The sequence below is a fragment of the Condylura cristata genome, unplaced genomic scaffold (assembly GCF_000260355.1).
Source record: "Condylura cristata isolate star-nosed mole 26May11 unplaced genomic scaffold, ConCri1.0 scaffold00011, whole genome shotgun sequence".
Classification (NCBI taxonomy): Eukaryota; Metazoa; Chordata; class Mammalia; order Eulipotyphla; family Talpidae; genus Condylura; species Condylura cristata.
Genome location: NW_004567112.1, coordinates 4,624,151 through 4,639,712, shown reverse-complemented (window position 1 = coordinate 4,639,712; position 15,562 = coordinate 4,624,151).

Below are 15,562 nucleotides of genomic sequence, written 5' to 3'. Positions count from 1 at the left end.
GTCAATACTCAATGTCCTAATCTATCAACGTAAATTTAAATCCGATACAGAAGGCCACCGAGTTGATCCTTAAACCTCTCTCCGCCTTCTTAGCACCAGGGTGGTCTTTTCTTACATATTTGCCCCTATTTTTGCAAGTCTGAACTCCACTGAGCAAATGGTTTCTGTTCAGCTCTCCAACGCAAACCCCCTTCTCATTCTTCAGCCAGAGCTTTATTTAGAAGTTCCCAGAGAAATGAAAGTGAGAGAACCGGGTTCATAAAGGGAAGGGACATAAAGAGCTCCATTAATACAGCTGCTGGGCTGGAAAATCAACAAAGGCTGATAATGTGTTTGATTTGGACCTGGCCTCGCCGTGCACTGGTGATAAGGTGGCACTTGAGGCTCGGACACTCACTGCAGTACACGAACTCAGCTCCTTCTTGATTCTGAAACAATCTCCCCTTTCACACCGTCCCTGGCGTGAATAATAATGAGGCGATACGGGGAGAGCCATGCCGCCCATCCCAGCGAGGAAGGCAACACAGGGGGCTTTATTCCAGGGGCTGCCCTCGGCCTCGTGAGTGACCACGGCCGCTGCACTGACCCCACCTTACCCTCGCTTCTCTCTGTGCGAAGTAGGGCTGCAGCGCTGGCTGGCAGCCACGAGGCTTCTGTACATCTTTCCAAAGAATTCTAGAAGACTTGGTCTCCTTGTATGGAATGTTTGGGGGCGAGTCTCCAGACCCTGCAGGCACCAGCCGGAGTTTCAGACTCAGACTGGGAAGGGTCATCTGCAGGCGTCGTGCCCACTCCAACTTTGGGAACCAACCCAGAGCCCCCTCCAGGGCCCTCGGCCCTCAGGGGTCCCAGGAGAGCTGAGGTCGCTCTGCAGTGCCCGCTGTCCGCCCTCCTGCCCTCATCCCACTCCACACGCTGGGCTCCGGACCTCGTTCCCACCTCGGGCCCAGCACTGCCATTCCCTGGGACGGGCACGACGTTCAGCTCCACGTGACCCTGACCGTGACCTTCCCCAGGCTCTGCTGTCACGTCCGTCTCTTTCCAGCCTCTCCACAGCCCTTCTCCTCCTCTCTGCAAAACACACAGCACAGCCGGATGGTGTAGCCGCCCTGGGTCGTTCTTTTCCAGTCTTCCCCCGAGAAGCAGCCTCTTCCCGAGGGCCAGGCTTGCCCTGCCCTGTCCTGATGCCAAGCTGTGTGCCCGCAGAACCTCGAGTGCCTTCACAAGTGAGAAGAGGGGTGCCGAGGGAGGATGTCAGGCAAGAGGGCAGACTGTGGCCCTCGGCGGGCCGTGGAAACACTCAGAGCAAGGCCCTGCAGCAGCCAGGCCCACGGCAGCGGGCGCCTCCCCCCACCAACGCCAGCTCGGGCCGGCTGAGCCAGACAGGGTCTGGCAAGACCAGACCAGACATTCCTTCCCTCGCCATCCGCCTCCTCCTGGTTTTCTGGGTTTGGGTTTGGGTTTGGGTTTCAGTGGCTCCATCTCCCTTTGATGAATATCAGACCCAACCAAAGACCCAGCTGGGTTGTTTTCCAACTTGTCTCCAAAGCGGAGCTGCCATCTTTCCCGAAATGCGATGCAATGATACATCAAATTTTAATGAGCCAGAGAGCTGAAGAATTTGAACGCAAAGAAATCACAGATTAAAAAATAAATAAATAACACCAGTGGTGGGAGGTACAGAATATATTGCTTGGTTAATTTTTCAACAGTTTCTCCTCTGAACCCTGATTGGTTTGGGTTATGGGTAAATGAATTTTCTAGAGTCTCTGAGCATGTGCTGGCTGACAGAGACCACTCAGAAGCCTAAAAACACATGTCAGTTGGGATGAAACATTTCTCTCGAGGTAACCCACCCGCCACGCAGTCCCCATGGAGATATCTGACATGAATTCTCATATTCACCAGGAAAAGCAAAACCTCAACGATAAGAAATTCATGGTCCTCAAGCTTATTTCGAGCAGCTCTAAATCACAATATTCTTTTGAGGCTAGAAACGTTTGGCATTTCTCTAGCTTGGAAAAATCTGAAAAGTGGAAGTTTATGTCCTTGGAAAGACAGCTCTGTGTTTTCTGCTCAATCCAAACCAGAAAGCTGTGGAAACACATCAGAAGCAGGCTATATGCTTCATCCCAATTTCCACTGTGGTTGGGGACTTCCATGCAAGCAGGGCAAGTTTTGGGGTCTGTATCTCCAAATAAAGTTAAACCTCTGAGCCTTTTCCATCACTAACCAGTAAAATGCAGGAATGGAATTAATCCCCATTTCTCAAATCAGAAATGGCTGTGAAGAGAGAAAAGCTAAACTCACTGTAATCAGGACACTGATACCCTGACCCTATCCCTCCTCTGTCCCTAATACTTTGCCGGGGAAACGTCTGAGGGTCAGCTCTCTCATGAGAATGATTTGAGGGCTCCCCTACACTCCTTCAGTTTTGCCAACACTGAATGATGATGAAAAGTATTTTTGACCTGCAGGTTAAGGCAGCTTCAAAGCAACATCTGTCTCAGCCGGCCAGGTCATCAGGTCGAGGGGGTGGTCTCCCTGGTCTTTAAAAGAAAACCAGAAACGCGCCCCATTCAGGCAGCCTAGCAGGGACGCCCCACCCTGAGCCCCCACAGCGCCCTCACTCCATCTGGAAACAAGACTTCAAGCAGAAATGCAAACACCCTGGCGAAGCAGCTGAGATTCTGGCATCCCCTCAATTCCATTGTTCGGCCCCACTGGGGGAGGTCAGAGGAGCGCTGAGCCAGGGCATCGGCTGAATTGCCCAGCCCCAGCCCCATTGTTTCCAGGGCCGGCTCCCGCCCCCCACTCTCTGAAGTGGCCAGCCCCCCACCGCCCCCCTGCACGCCCCTAGGTCTCTGAAAGGGCTGGCATCCACCGAGCATAATGCTGTGGGAGGGGTGTTTAGGTCCCAGGGGACAAAGGTCCCAATAACTCAACGCCCTCTCCTTGAGGCTGAACATCAGACAAGAAAAGAGCCGGCCCTGGCCCGCGCCCTGGCCCGAGCCTTGGCCCGGCCCTGGCGTCTCGGGGGAAAATGCTGAGATAAAGTCCTCAGGTGTCCTTCCTTTGCACTTGTTCAGTCAGATGGGCGTCTTTATTACTGCTCTCTGCTCTTCACAGCGGCTTGGAGGGAAGGGGGATACACTTGGCCTCCCCTCTCCCCAGCATTGCAAATCCTGACAGTAGAAAACACCAGAGGGAGGCGCCAGACCCTCTGTCTGCCTTGGCTGCTCTCAGGGCTCCTGAGGGAGAGGTGGGGAGGGGTCTGTGCAGAGAGCTTTGGGGGAGGGGGTTGGGGGAGCAGGGAAGCCCAGCCTACAAGAACAGGAGATACGTCATTGCAAAGTCATAACATCTTTGGGGTCCAGTCGTAGAAAGAGGGTGCATTTTGGTGTCTTCCTGGAAGGGGCTTTTTGGAAAGTTAATGTTAGGTTGAGGCTGATGTCGGCAGAAGTTGTACAGATTTTAAAGTTGAAAACAGTTAGTGGGGCCCAAAAACATTCTAAACCCCCATGGTTCCCCCAGAAGGATCACAATGTGGGTCCTCAGTGGTCTCTCTCCAGGCGAAAAGTTTTTATTGCATATATAAAAATAAATCACTTGTCATGTCTCACTATGCCTGCTGATTCTGAAAGTAGTCCATTTACTTTGTCCAATTACCCAGAAAACTGAGGGGATGAGGGGACAGTCCTTTGTATAACTGTCCCAAGCTGGTGACCCCTCACCCCGGCCAGATAGTCTCTGAGTATCACCAGCCCATTGCCCACTGTCTGGAATGGTCCCCGAGAAAGGAGTGCTGGAGTGATGGCGAGGAGGCATCTGGAAACAGCACAAACCTGCGTCTGTGAAAGACCCCCAAAGCCCTTTGCCTGGACCTTGGCTGTCTGCAGTCAAGTAGCCAACGAGTGACCTGGAGGCCTTTTGATGGGACCAAAACCAGCTCCATGGACGAGCAGACCCCAAGGGGAACCTGAACATTGAGCTGCACCTCAGCGCCATGGGGCAGCTGAGATGGAACACGGAGTCCTGAAAATTGGTCCAGAAACGCAGTTCAGCAGGAGATGTGAGTCCGAGTGATCAAAAGCAGGAGCAGCTAATGCCGATGGGCAGCCCAGCTAAACAGCTGTGGCCTTGAGCAGCTAATGCCGATGGACAACCCGATGGATGCTGTGGGGTTGGAGCGGCTGGCTGAAGACTCGGGGGCACAGAGCCGAGTCTCGAGGGCGCTGGCCCTGAAGTGCCCCTGCTTCTTCGGTGACAGTATTCAACCTGCCCGTGACGACACTTACTACTGTTTTTAATTCTACGTTGATTCATCTCTTTCAAATCTGTGGCAATCACCTAATAGAACTTTGAATCTCTCCAGATTCTAAAACCAAGTCCCTCATGGCTTGATGACAACAGTTGAGGGTGTTGGGTATTTAAATTTCGAAGGATGAGCACGTGAAACAAACACTTATTTTTTGAGTTGTCTGAAGAGCTGGAGTCCCCGGGAGAGGTGGCAGTAGAAAGGGGGGCAGTGTGCCACCCAGAGCCTCTCCCCAGTCCCAGCTGGGGCTGACCCTGTCTGAGTCCAGGCAGTCACTTCCTGGGAATGAGCCACTCAACCATGTGAGATGAATTAACTGTTTCGAGCAGAGGAACCTGATACTGTTAGTTTCTTCTCACACCGGAGTGGGATCGTCAAATTGGAGTCGAGGGCAAGGCAATGACCCATATAATTTAGAGATGGTGGGAGCAGGGGTAAGCCTGTGTGGATGTGTATTTTATGACTGACTACCAAACAAAGCCTGCTGCCCAAGGCTGAAGGAACAACCAGACACTAATGAATTAAGAACGCTTTGTACATTCTTCCTTTCAGAAAGGTAATTATTTCTTTAAGGAAAATGGAATCTGCTGAGGGGAGGCATCAGCGCTTGAGCATGCTGACTCAGCCTACTAATTTTAAGACCATAATCCATTTCTGGAAAGACAAACAGACCTTCCCTCCAGGAGATCACTATTGTCCTTAAAAGAAGCTAAATGGTAAACTCAGTCATTTCTGGCTCTAGTGAGAGACCACACGTTGGAGGAAGCAAGATGTTATCGGGAGGGGTAGAGGGCGGCCATCTTGGGAGTCACTTCCGGGTACACTAGTTCATCGGTCCTATTTATTCACGAGTTACTTATTTTCATGATTTTCTTATTTGAAAAGGAGTTGCTTTTTCATGTCTGTTAGGAAAAAACCACCAAAATCACTCTCCTCTTCCACCTCCTTTCCCTCCAGCAGTGTGATCTTGCTGTTTCCTAGTCTCTGTGCCATTATCGCTGCCTCAGGGGTCTTCTTTGACCAGTTCTCCACCCCTCCCCCCAACAAAATAAACCACACCCTCCTTTTACTTTTGCAGCATTTTCTATCAGCAATAAATAAATTACTTCACCCAGAGACTCAGTTTCTTTGTGAGCAGAATGGAAGCCATGCTTTAGAAAAGTGATAACAAAAAAAAAGACAAAAATACCACTGGTGATATGACAGTACATGCTGGGTGTAATAAATATGGCTGCTTCTCCCCTCTGTCTGCAGCACTACTTAGCAAACATTTGCTTTACTCTGTTCCTTTACCTATTCTCCAAAGTTCACCCATTTCATAATAGAAAATATCTTCTATTCATTTTGTATGTCCAGAATTTCACATAAATAAATCCTAGAACATAGTGGGTACATGTTTGATGAATGAATCAAAGAATGATGAAGAGTTGATGAATTTACCCAGTAAATGCCAGCTTGTTTCCTAGGTACAGGGGATAACAGTGGTAAGCAGGATGCAGATTCTAGGTCCTCTCTGTGGAGCTGAAGTCCGAGGGAGAGTGAGTAGGAACAAAATATAAGCATACAGTGATACTTTCGGTGGGGGGAGGACATTCCTGATGTCCTTCAGATGGATAAAAGTGTGGGTGGGTGGGTGGACAGAGAGCTAGATGAATGCAAGGGGGCAAGGAGGGACAACTGTCAAATAGGAATCTCTTAATTTAAAAGAACCTTCCAGTGATTTAATTTGTGCCCAAGAAAACTATATCAGAAATCTGGATTTTCGCTTGCTCCTTACTGGCAACTACTGACACCATTTCTACCATTATCTTTAAAGACTCAGAGGTTAGACATGTCTTTCTGGAAACAAGGGCCACATTGTGGTGCCTGGCTGCTTCGCGGGTCTTCCTCTGCATCTCTGGTGCCAACCCATCTCCCTGCCTAGACTCAACAGCCCCCAACATGACTTCCAGGTGCCGTGTCCCCTCCCCTCGCTCACATAGCCCTCGTCTCGTCACCACGGAGCCCTCTCTAGGATGAGTGTGCGTTTTCAACCACCCCGGCCAGTTTGAGCCATGAGGGTAGTGTCCTCCCTCTCCTCCCCAAAACAAAGGTGCTTGAGATGAAACTTCTTATTTCCTATGTCTCCATAACTCTCTGGCATATGGCTTTAAATCATCAGATGCTGGAGGGAAATGCACTGCCAGAGAATAGTTTACTTCTTTCAACTCACCACAGAATCACAGCCCCAAATAAAATGAGAAGTGCTTTGTTTTATTTTTAAATAAAAGAAGTGCCTTTTAAGTCCAAGATTTCTAAGGGCTCTTAGCACATGTCATATTTCTCCCTCCATTTAAGGGCTTATGTTAGAGGGGAGGAGAGGCAAATACAACAAAATGGATCGACCCAGGGAACAGCGTCCTCAGCAGACCCGACAGGAGAAGGGAGACCAGAATGCCCATCTGCCAGATCCCACCCACAGCAGTGTCCAGATTCAAGTTCTACCCTGTGGCCCTCCAGGGTCTCCCCTCTTCTGCCCCTCTGTTCCCATTCACTGTGGACCCTGATCTACGGGGGTTTCACTCTACTCTCTCAGGGACTCCACTTCAGCACATGAGATCAGCCAGCATGGCTCAAGCAGACCATAATCTCCGTCCACTCACTGTGTTTCTTGCGTACTTTGCTATATCCCCTACGTAAGCAGCCCTCCCCCACCTCTACCTGTTGGAGAGCATTTATCTACGTTTCAAGGGCCATTTCCACAGAAGACTCCTGAGATCTTCTCAAATCTCCCCAGCAAATAACCATAGTTTCATTATGTGTGAAATCTGTGGCACTGTGTTTGCATTTGCTGCTTTTATCAGTGTTAATGACCCACATGACCTGAATTCTCGATAAGAACCGTGATGTCCAAATTTGTCTCATATTGTCTTTGTATCCGTGAAGTTTAGATCTTGCCAGACGGGTAGACACTGCCCAGTAAGAGTTCACTGAATGAATGAGTGAGTGAGTGAATGACAAAGTCCTAAGCATCTCTGACACACACTGTCCTCAAAAAAATGTCTCGCAACTAAAATGATAAGAGAGCTAATTTCTTTTTCATCTTTGGGCTTTAATTGTAAATCTCTTAAGGTAGGTTTTTCTATTAAAACACCTTTCAAAAGTCCCCTAGGCTTTGTTAATAAGACTAATGGAAATTTCATTTCCACCGCTGTTACCTTCTAATGGAATTTTCTAAAGGTTCTTTTCTTTCTGTCTTCATTTTTCATGTAAAATACTATTTTTATTTTATATCAATAACTTTAAACATTCAGAAACACTAATTCTAATGCATAACCAAAGCCAAAACTGTCATTAAAAAATCTTAAATCTCAAAGATAGTGAGAGAAAGATATGTAATGCCATTTCCCTATAATTAGGAGATTTCCAACGAGCTAGCTATTTGGCAACTTTTACAGAGATAGAAGAATATATTTTGCTTCTGAAAATTGAGACCAGGTGAGCTAATTATTAATTTACATTCAGGTTTTAATTCTCAGAGACTCTGTCTGCCAACTTTACAGTCAATAACTCATTCCCTCACACATGAGTAATTAAAGAGCCAGGCAGAGGCTTCATAAAGATGAACTTCTGCAAGCAAGTCTATAATCTGGACTCTGGGGTAATTTTTATACTAAATAGCATCTCACCATGATAGTGAAATGTTAACACTTCCAACTGTCTTTAAAAAATTTTTTTTCTGGTGTAACCATTATAGAAATCCATCTGGACTTAGCTTAAAAAGTCAATTATGACCCAGCAATCTTACTCTTGGGCAAAGATGTAAAATGATCAACTTGAAAAACCATACGCTCTACCATATCGACTGGACATTATTTATAGTAGCCAGTACACAGAAGCAACCTAAGTGCCCTCTGATAGAGGTTTGGATCAAGAAACTGTGGTCTAGGGACACAATAGAATATTACTCAGCTGTGACAAAGAGAGAATGTGGCTACTGCCAGCAAAATGGAAGAGTTTGAAGGACTTGTGTGTCTTAAAGCAAGTCAGAATGACAAAGAAAATATTGGACATTATGTAGCAGACAATCTGACAAAGTAAAATACAAAAACTACTGGACACTGATAAACCAAGTGAGGCTTTTGAGGTTAAGGGGGAGCAATAAAGGGTCAAGGGGGACCTAAAAGATGGTGGGGGGAGGTTAATTTAAAAGAAAAAAAAGGTCAAATGTTTGAGAAAACTAGCTCTTGTCCTATTAGAAAAACTTCTTTAAAGAAAAATTAAATGCTATATGAAATGTACTTCATCTAAATTGACCTAAAGAATCACCAGAAAAGGGACTGTAATCTAACATCAAAGCTTTGATCCAGTTTCTACTGCTTCCAAGAGGTATGTGCTTTTCTTTTGTTCTCACTGACCTGGCCCAGAGATGCTGAAACAGATCAAGAGCCCCCCTCTGCCCTCCCCCACCACGGTCCCAGCCCCACCCCACCCCTGCTGGTTCCTACTAAGCTCCCCTGGCTGGTCTCCTGGGAAATTATACACACTCCAGGTAGCTTTCTTTCAGAGGTACAATTCACACAACCCGAACTCTACCATCTTCGCCATTTAAAAGCAAACAATCCAGGGACACTTGGAATATTCCCGGTGTGGTGCTCCATCACTTCTACATAGCTCTAAAATATTCTCATCACCCATACAGGAAACGCTAATGCAGGAAGCAGTCACCCACCAAACCCCCACCCCATGCCTCATAGCTCCTGCTCTAATGCCTTTCTCTGGACACTTGCCTTTTCTGGGTATTTCATTTCAATGGAAACACAGTAGGTCACCATGTGACAGGTTCACTTAGCACCACGCCTCCAAGTCATCAACAAGAAGCATGTCTCAGAACTCCGTTCCTTTTTATGTCTGAATGCTATTCCCTTTGTGGAGACACCACACTTAATGAACGTTCACGCCAGGTAGTTCTCCTCAGTGGCCTACAGACAGTACCAAGCTACCCACACTTTGGGGCATTGATAATCCATTCTTGCCTTGGAAAATTGGGAGAAAGGTACAGAAATGGTGTCCTTGTAACAGAAACAAGCTCACCAAATGAGGAAATGTTTACTCCCTTCTAAGAACAAGCAGGTCCGCAGTGGGCCTAACCATTTGCTACTGTGGGCCACAAGCCTAGAATATGTTTATACTGCTTGACCCAGTAATTACACACGAAGGAATTTATCCTAAGGAAATAATGCGAGATGAAAACAAATATCATGTTACAGAGTGTTTATCACATGGTTACTCATATTAGAAAAAAAAAATGAAAGTGACATAAACGCCTTAAAATGAGCACCACTGAGGAAAACGTGCACGTCATTTCCACAGGGCACTCTGAAGCTACTGAGTCACGTGCTCAGAGACCTTTGTGGGCCATAAAATAACGCTCCCATACTATGTAACTAAGCAAAGAGCTCTCAGTGCTGCGAACACATCTTTTCTAAAAATACGTGTGTGGCTATGTGCAAGGACACCCGTGACATGTAAGTAAACATACTCAGATGCCTCAGAATCACAGGATAATGAGCTATTCTTGTTCCTTATACATTTCTGTATTTTTCCTGTTCCAAGAGACCGTTTGCATGCCTTTCAGACATAGAAAAAAGTCAGTAGATGTGTGTGAATCCATCAAAGACATGGCCGCCGAGGCACCCGAATCTCCTCCCCCACCCAGACTCCACTGGTGACCTGTAAGCACCTCCTCCTGGCTGTCCATTCAGCGTGGCTCCAGCTGTCCCTGCCTCGTGCTCAAGAAGCCATTTTCCATGAAAGTTGTGGGTCCAGATCAGCCTCATGTATCACCCCCTCCCCAGTCACATCTCGCTCCTCCTCCAAGTCTCCTGTGAGTGCTCATGTGACCCTCCAGCCTGCTTGCCCTCGCCCCGCCCCTCCCCATTCCAGCACCCTCTATCCAAGGGACTTCTCCGTCCTTTGAACTCTGGCTGCCTTTTTCATCACAACTGTCAGCGAGACGCTCACCTAGCACTTTGGGTGGAAGACCTCCCCTGCTTTGGGGTGGAAGAATGTGGGGTTTAAGTCTTCATTGGATTGGAAGCTCTGTACAGACAGGTGGGAGCGTTTTGGGGGAGGAGTTCTCAGCATCCTAGTCAGGTGCCTGGTGCACAACCAACACCCCCTCCGTGCTGTGGAATGGGCTAATGGAAAGGGCTTCTTCACAGCCAATTTTGTGTACCCTTAAAAATCAGTGGGAAAGAAGTTTGGCCGAGTAGAATTTGCTTCTATGCATCACACAGTAGATAACTCAGTGATTCAGGGTGAGACTGCAGCATCTCTTAATTTCTCCGTGATTTCTTTTCCTGTGGTGACCTGGCCAAGTTCTCAGTGGACCTGGCCAAAACATGGAAGTTGCGGAACTGTATTTTACTCCTCGTTTTTCATTTGGAGTTTCTTTGATAACAGTCAAATGATGCTCTTTGGTAAAATGAGACATCTGAGAAGATTGGGAGGGGATTTGGCCTGGGATGGGAGCAAAAAAATTTTTTTTCCGGAAATTCATGTATTTCAAAATAGCCAGAGGAATATTCTTAGGGGGGCACTGACACAGGGAAGTATATCAAAACAAAATCAAAATAAGTATGTTGCCAATCTTCCCAGATCAATTCCAATGTGAGTCTTACTCAGTTTGGATTTTTCTGCACAGTCACCAGTAGGTACAGAATTACTGAAACAATAAGCCGGAATTTCACAGGCATTTTCTACAAAGTGATTTATATCAGCAATAGGTTTAGAAATCCTGTTTGGGTTCAGTAGAAAGAGGAACATTTTTATTAAAGTGCCTTAAGGATATTTCATTTTCCAGAGTTGAATAAGAGCCCTCACAGGAAGCGAAAGGGAGTCCCATCTTTTCTCTTGCAGAAGGTGGAAAACCGTCTCACCTTGGCCTTGGGTCCCTTCTCTACCCAGCGCCCTACTGTCCCCGTCCTCTCTCCCTGAGACTCCCCCTTCTCCTCTGCAGTGGTGCTCTGGAGCCAGCCAGCACTGTCGCCAAGTCAGTCTTCCCTGCATCACAGCCTCTGTGATTGCCTGCCCTTGACTTAGGAAGTCCTTCCCATTCTCTTCCCTGGTCCACTGAGTCGTCAGGTCTCCACTTAAAAGTCATTTCTTGGGAGGGGGCGACACTTCTCTAACTGCACCCCAAAACTGTCCATCCAAAAAGCTTCCCTGAATAGGTTCCCTTATGAGCAACCTGCTTTATCATAATGGCAGCTCGCACTGTTTGCAACTACATGTGGGTTGTTTATTTAAAGCACCTCACCCTCAACAGAATGGGCACTTTGTGAGAGTCTCCTGTTTTGTTCACCCCAGGGGTGACAAGGAGGAGCTCAGTCAATACTGCAGCACAAAAGAATCATGATCGCCTCCCCGCCAGCCCGCAGGCTCTGACCAGCTCTGTCGTCATCCTGCACGGAACTTCTGACTCTTTCAATTTCCTGAACTGCACATGTAAGAGGAAGATATACTTTGTCCCCTTCACCTGGGCGTTGCAGGATGTGTGTGTGTGTGTTGACTGGGAAGCTCTGAGACACGCAGTCTGTTATGATTCCTGTGCTTTCCAAGTTGCCTAGAAGAAAAATATGATCTCACAGATATGATGTCACACGCGTGTATGTATTGGAGCAGAAATTGTCTCCCAGATGTCTGTTTATTTCCTGAGTTTTATGGTTCTTTTGGAAACTCAAACGGGTAGTGAATCGAACGTGGAAATGGCTGCTCCATTGGCATCCACTGGAGGAAACGTGTGTGACAGCGCCATGAGTAAAGAGACAAATCAATGCTTCCATTGTAACTATAAATTCAAGATGGCTGCCGCCAGGAAGGCCAGACTGAAGCTATTAGAAAGTTAGAAGCTGGTTTTGAAATGTTATGTTTTTTCAGGAATGACTGTGTTTCTAGCCCCCTATGATTCACCCGATCTCTGTAAATAATTCCTTTCTATCTGCAGCTGACAGTTCGACATTCCCTCTGATAATGTTCTCAGGTGTCAACAGATAGCGGGTGGAAACTTTGGTCTCCAAGTAGTGATCATCATCAGTCACACTTTGGAGATGTCCCTTGGAAGCCCATCAACAAATTGGAGTATTTACAGGGGGAGTGCTCCCAGTGTGGTCAGACTCTCAGGCCCCTGCCTGAAATGGGCCTCAATAGCTTCCACAGAATAATGCCAGATTCCTGACACACACGAAAAATAACCCTCCCACCCCCACCCTTTGCCTCTCTCCTTCCTTAATCTGTACCCCCCACCACCCCTCCAAAAAAAAAAAAAGAAAGAAAGAAAAGTCTGCAACACTGCCAAAGTCTTTTAAGAACCATTCCAAGGAGCCTCGGACAACTCTGGCTGTCTAAAAGGATACCATTGTAAAGGCAAGCTCTCATATTTCAATGACATACGTATATGTCTCATAGAAACCAAGGTTTATGTGTCTCAGGATTTCTCCTTAGTTAACCACAATTGCAGGAAAATGGCACCACATTCATAGAGTTAAATGTGGTAGCAATTACTGTGCTGGCAAAGGAGAAGGAGGGTCTTGATGGCCTAAGTCCTACAGTCAGGATTAAATAAACGTGTCTCTTAGAGTTACACTGATAACTTGGAACGCTCCGTCCATGCGGCCTGCTGGATGCCACAGCTGCTGTGGGGACCAGCGTTTCTCACTGAAGAGCTCGCGGGGACCTGGCCAGGAGGAACATGGGACAACTTCAGAACAAAAATCAGTTTAAAAATTGATACTTGCTTAGGTTCACGCACACAGATACAGACGCATTGCGTAAGAAAGCTGCTCCCCAATACTCTTGGATTTCTAGATTATTAAATGCTTTTAGATGCCAGGAAATAACTTGAAAATTACTTTCCTGTATCATGTTTACTAGGATGGTGCTATCGCATACTTGAGGGAAGGAAGATAGGGGATCGGTAACCTGAGCATTGTTTAATGGTCAGTGATTTTACTAATGGCCAGCCAGTCTCTTTTGGATTTCAGTCGAACACAAGAATGCGATAAGATTCCTGTGAGCACGATAAAATTAGAGGGCCATTTTCAAATGCAAGATGGCTTATGTTTAACGTCCCAGTTCCAGTTGGAATAGAAAGTGAGTTGCTTCTCTATCTTTCCCCCAGTGACTAGAATACCCACATACAAATAATTTAGACAAAGAATTTCACAAGTCAACAAAATATGAGAAGAAATTGATCCTGTCACTTCTTCTACCACTAAAATATGTCAACTCCTGGACTGAAGCATAGAGACTTTATGTAATAGGACACAGTGAAAGAGCAAGTTAGGGAGGAAGCATATTTCAAGCATGAGAACTGGTGGAGAAGTCAGAAGTTTTCGTCTAATTGGGAACGGCAGAGATACTGAGTTCAAAAATCCAATAATCCCACAAATTCACCAGTGTGTCTAACAGTGTTGGCCGGCCAGCCCAGTGTTAAAAAAGCAATTCCTAAGAATGCCCCAAAGGAAATAGATGAGGTGGTTATACGGGAAAGAAATGTGTAGCAAGCAGAACAGTTTCTAAAAGGGAAAAAAAAAAAATTGCCCTGAGAGAGAGATATTTTTAGATAGATGCATGTGTAGAGGTAGAGAGAGGCAGGCAGAGAGTAGGTGGGTGGTTGGAGACACACACACACACACACACACTCACATCTATACACACATAACCTATTTACCTAATTTGATAAATATAGATAAAGCTAAAGACAAAAACATAAACTTCATTGATTTTCCATTATCTCAGATTCTCAGTGGTAGGAATTTGTTTCTTATCTGGCGATTGATAAGCCCTTCTTCCAAAGAACTATTTTCTACAAATTCCTTTTGAAGTCAAATGGCCACAACTGACTAACATTTATAGTGCCCAGAACACAAAGTAGAGACCCCTGTGACGTGAGTCTACGTTATAGATCAGTCACAGATGATTAAATAAAATCCATTTTGACAAATACAACTTCACGGCAATTTGAAAAGCAAGAATCAGACTTAGAATTCTGAGAGTTTCTTGCCAGAATGTTGAGGTAGAACTGGACTCACACCTGCAGCCTGGCCCCTTCCCTCCCACCCCATCACCGCTGCACGTGGTGGAGCAACCTAGCCCACGCAAGAGCTACCCATCTCTTCAACAACAGCCATCCCTTTGCCACCCTCAGGCCTGTGTTTCTACCAGTGGAGTAGTTCACTCTCAGGTCAAGCCCAGACATCACGCCAGTAGGTTCTGGAAGCAGGTCTGGGAGCCTTTGTGCAGAGAAGGGAAAGCAGGGTGCATGCTCCTCTTGACTCTGAGGATTCTTAGTCCATGGACAGAAACATGACCAGAGGAAGGCCAGAGAGGAGTCCACACAAGTATGGGGCCAGGTGTGTCTTGCCAGAATCCAAGACCAGTTCCTCAAGCAGCCATGCCCCTGGTAAGCCAGTGTAGGCTTTAGAGCATTGTACCAAGAAAATGAATATGAAACAAGGCATTATTTATATTACTTTTCTTTCACTGCATAACACATTATCCTCAAAGTTTGCAGTCTAAAATAACAAACATTTCTTTGTGTTTCTTTTTCTTTATTAAAATAAGAAGTCTTTTTCCCGCCACCTAGCACTTTCCCCCATCACCCTCCCTCTTAACTTCAGAAACTTCACTTCTGTTATCATTGTCCACCAGTTTGCCATTTAAAACAATAAACACTGATTAGAACAGACTTCTGGGGGACAGGGTCAGGAATCTAGGGCCAGCCTGAAGGGTAGTCTGGTAAGGATGCTGATGCGTCCGCCAGGCCATTGTCCGGGGCTGTGATCTCATCTGGAGGCCTGACGGGGGAGGGGAGACTGCTCCCAGGCTCACCATCACCCTTGTGGCAGCTTCAGTTCCTCGGGTGCTTCCAGCTTCTGGTTGGAAATCGCCATTCCTCATCCAGAGGGCCTCCCCTTGGACCCAGACTGTGCTTGTGACATACAGCTGGGTCCCCCAGAGCAAGTGACCCAGAAAAGAGAGAGCAAAGCCAAGATGAAAAACCCCTAATCCCTGTGAGGACACATCATCACCTCAGCCACAGGTTAGTTGCAGGTGCCAATGGTGCCCGCTGAGGGGGACAGGCCCTCGGGGGGCACCCAGGAGGCCGTGGAGGCCAGCTGCTCCACTCCCCTGAAATGAGGACTTGGGTTACCAGCTTTGGTCCAGAGAAACCTGCTCAGTAAATTCTTTTCAAAGAAGGGG